At 39.9% G+C, this 4,491-nt stretch overlaps 1 non-coding gene across 1 annotated transcript; it reads right to left on the reverse strand.

The window, feature by feature from the left end:
• Nucleotides 1–3,666: 3,666 nt before the first annotated feature.
• trnae-uuc (transfer RNA glutamic acid (anticodon UUC)) lies at nt 3,667–3,742 on the reverse strand. Its single transcript has one exon. It is a non-coding gene; the product is annotated as a tRNA-Glu (tRNA).
• Between the last annotated feature and the right edge of the window lie 749 nt (nt 3,743–4,491).

The raw sequence follows: 4,491 nt of genomic DNA on the forward strand, positions 1-4,491 counted from the left end.
GTAGCCTATGTAGACAACGTAGAGGCTACAGCACGTCTCGTGTGAATTCTTATGTGGATTATAATAAATTGACATATTTGTAGGGGGTAGAAGTATATTTAATGAGGGAAAATCCGTTTTTTTTAAATGAATTGTTTTATTATGTGTTTAAGGCAATCAATAGGTCAAATAAATAGTTGGTTGCCTCAGTGCCTGTGTGGTCCAGCTGCTACAGCCGCTGACCCCATATGGGTTTGAATGCGGCCCACTGCCCTTTGTATTTTTGGAGGAACTACTACTTTAGTTACTGCTGTACTTGTACCCTTACTCAAGTAATTTCTGAAGAAAGTTACGTACTTTTTACTCCTTTACATTTCACCAAATCACTTCAGTTACATAGATTTATATTATTCGGATGAAAACCACGTAACTCCACGTTTATGTCTGTATGAACATTTCACGACGCCTTGACCAATGAAATGCATTGAAAAGAGCTTTTCATCAACACTCGTAAGTTCCTTGACTCTCAAAGTCGTCCGTCGAGTGGGGCTGCTCTGTTCGAAACTGATGGTGGGTCAGGGGAAGATGATAGTTCAGAGAGTGCGAACAAGTGGGCTACAGTCATGAAAAAGAAAGGAAACAAAATAAGTAAAGTTGTGATGGAAACGAAGAAATCCCTAGATTCGTTTATAGTCGGAGTGAGGGTTTTGCATCAATATTACCTGGGGGATCTGTTCGAAGTCACGAAGAGTATGATGGAGGCGTTGGGTAAGGGGGCGTTGGTGAGAGTCATAAGAGCTGGTCTTATTCAGATTTTTTTGTGTGTCCGCGGAACAGAAGACGCTTGCTTTGCGTCTCAATTTTTTTGGGGGGGTGTATGGATTTCTGAAGCAGGGCGCCTGTCAAAGAGAGTATTTTTCTTGGGTTGCGCATGACGTGGATGCAGATGATATACCTGAAGAAGTAGAGGACGTGATTGGTGCACGTCGACTGACTTGTATGGTGATTGGAGTAAGGAAACCCACTTGGTCCATATTATAGTTTTTTAAATTAGTTTCTCCCTTCTCATGTAAAGCTAGGCTTTATGAGATACCCTGTGAGAGCTTTTGTGCACAAGACCCCCCTGTATTCTAAATGCAAAAAATGTGGGCATGTATGCAGACAGGAAGAATATTGTATGCCAGCTGAGGTTATATTCTGCAACTGCGGTGGCAAACATGTGCCCGAGTCCCCAGATTGCCCTGTTAGGGTAAAGGAGAATAAGGGCTGTCCAGCGTGTCTCCTATCTGGAGGCGGTGAGAAGAGTGGAAGGAACGAGTGGCGTTGAAGACGCAATAATAATTGAGACTGCACCAGTGAATGTTTCTCTGCAATCAAGGGATCCTATTACATGTGTAAAAGGTTGACTTTGTAACATTAGTTGCAATGATCATAAACTGCACAGCACAAACAAAGAAGAAATCAGAGAACATTTGAATTATTGTGAGTTCAGCAGAATGCTTTTTGGGATAGCCGAGGCATTGCAAGAAATCATGTCAAAGGATGTTCCACCCTCACAGGCTCCTTTTTTCGTATTTTGTATGATGTCGGTTTTTCCCCCTTTATTTTTCTTACAATGGATATTTTTGCTATAGTTTACCACCCGCACAGTAGGTGGCGGCATGTACTTCTAACGCTTGTTTGCGGACTGCCATAATACCATAGAAGAAGAAGAAGAAGAAGAAGAAGAAGAAGAAGAAGAAGAAGAAGAAGAAGAAGAAGAAGAAGAAGAAGAAGAAGAAGTCCATCAAACCCTGTATCTCCACCACGGCTCTTGAAGTGAAGCCCTTTGGTTGGTATTGTCATCGGAACAATTTAGTCTTTTTTTAACAGACTGAGGGTGATTTATCTATCTGACAAGCATTGGTGGTGTAGCCTGGTAAACCTACTGTTGTTATTTTATTTGTTTCCTATTGATGCCATCCAAAAGTGTCTGGCCATTTCATTATCAAGATCGGGGGTAAAATATCCCTGACTGTCCATATTTTAAATGTTTAACTAAATCAGTGATTAATGTGTAGGGCTGCATTTCAGAAACATTTTGTACGTTTGAATGTTGCAGTAAAAGGATCTAGGCCTAACGTTTGAGCGAGCAAGAAGGTTATTTGATGATCCCAATGACTCGACTGCCCCCGCATGGAAAGAAAGAGAACTGCTCATTTTAAGGAATCAAGAGGCTCATTTGAATTTCCTGATGCAGCAGGAAAATTCTCAGCGAGAAGAGAGTGATCAAGTTAAGACCCGACATCTGTATTCTAATACACTCCACAGTCCAAGTGACAAAGACAAAGTTCCCTATAGCACTGGTCTCTGATTCATGGCTTGTCTTCTAGAAACAGGTAGTCAGGACATCAGTAATAGGATGTGCTGTAGCTGAAGACAAAACTGTATGCCCAATTCCCATCCTGTATGGTCAAGCCACAGACCAAGATATTTGTAACCCTCTACTGTAAGAATTTGAAATGTGACAAATTAGCTTTCACTTTGCTGTAAGCATGTTTAAATGCATTTTTACGATCAATTATTAAAATGTATAAATAATTTAAATACAGAAACAACAGTAGAAGAAAATCATATAATGTATAAGTTAGTCACAGCAGTGGAAACACTTTTACCTAATGAATCAACACAATTGATTGCATATGTACTTATTAAAAACATAAATCAGTAAACATTGCTATGCAGTGATTAGATAAATATTTATTATGCAATTTACTCAAAATTATGTTTCACGACGTAGTTATAAAGATGTTGGAGTATAGAATAGATTATGAAAGTTACTCTTGTTTTGTTTGTTTGTTTGGACACTTATCCAAAATGCCTGACATATTTAGCTAGTTTTACAGTATGTGTGTTGCAAAGCTGTTTATATTATAGCATTATCTCCTTATTCTAACTGATTAACATATTTACCAAATCCCAATGCATTTCTCACCAACTGAAATGATCCTGTCTCTTCATGGTTATCATTTTAGCCCATTGACCTCATATTTGATGGCACCCAGGGGGGCAGCATTTAGCAAAGGGTAGTGGAAAGGCCCACAGCATGTTGTTTCAGAGCAGCCACGGTGAAACTTTAAATTGTTCTTACTGAGATAGAGGCTGATGCTAATTGGTTATGCCTCCAAACAGCTTCCTCAGTTGTCTCTCTGTATGGGAGTGAGAGGTGATTTCCTAAATTATGTAAAGGAACGCATAGTGAGAGAGTGGAACGCTTTTAAAATGTTCCAAAACAATAAGTGAGGGCAGACAGGTCTTTTAGGAGCACAGAGGATCTATGTCCTGAAGACAAATCCCAAGGTAAAGGACTGGCCGTTTGAAGCATATATTACAGTGCAGACTTCTCTTGGGCACATGTGCCCGGTTTCCCAAAAGCATCTAAAGGCTAAGATGATCATTAGAACCTTTGTAGGAGCATCTTTAAATCTCTGAGCTGTCTCCCAAAGCCATCTTTATTAAGGTTGCACTTGAAAACACTTGTAATCTAACACCTGTCTCAGACCACTCGTAGAACAGCTAAGTGCTTATTTGCCCTCCCATATCACTTTATACACAGAAGAACTCCGCTATGGTTTATTTGACATTTAAGCAATTTAGCAGATGCTCTTATCCAGAGCGACTTACAGTAGAGTGCATACATTTTCATCCTGGTCCCCCATGGGAATCAAACCCACAACCATGGCATTGAAAGTGCCATGCTCTACCAACTGAGCCACACAAGACCATTTATCCAGCACTGTGACCCTCAATCATTTCAGAACAAAGTTGACTACAAATACAAAGTTGCCAATGTCTTTGCAATTCAGTTGAAAAAGATTCTTCAAATGAAAAGCGAGATCAAATATAAACAGTTGGTTATCATATTGAAATACATTCCATGTTCAATCAATGAAGTTATATTTTGTTACAGGCTACTGTCTGTAATTTGTCTCATTATATTTTATGATGTGTAGTCTAACATGCGCAATGACGTGCCAAATCTGTTATTTTGTGTATTTTTACTGGGTAAGCACTAGAGTAACCGTAGGTGCCAATATCTCTCTAGAAGCTGATCTGTCGTCAGTATTGTGAAATAATTATCATGTTAAGGTAATCTGATCTGATCTGAGAGCAGCGCTACCTTTCTTCGATCCTATCAGTATCGACACATGCTCCAACGATGCACTTAGCGACCGTTGTCCATGATATTTTTCATCATGGACACTTGAAATTGCATTTACTGAAGGATGATAGAGGGGTCAAACCATGACTTCTCATGTGTAGCTTAACACCTTCCCCTGTGTCACTGCTCTGTACATCTACAGTACAGTTACCTTGTGTCTGCACGTATAGATATCATGTCATGTGCCTGACCTGGACATTGACCTAGCTTGTTGCATGTGTATTATTGCAAAGCTAGGCCTATGTGCTGAGGTTCAAACTACAGAGATCACTGAGGTACACAGTGGACAATGCTCGCTCTGAGGGTTGTGG

This window comes from Salmo salar, chromosome 22 (assembly GCF_965601325.2).
Source record: "Salmo salar chromosome 22, fSalSal1, whole genome shotgun sequence".
NCBI classification, from domain to species: domain Eukaryota; kingdom Metazoa; phylum Chordata; class Actinopteri; order Salmoniformes; family Salmonidae; genus Salmo; species Salmo salar.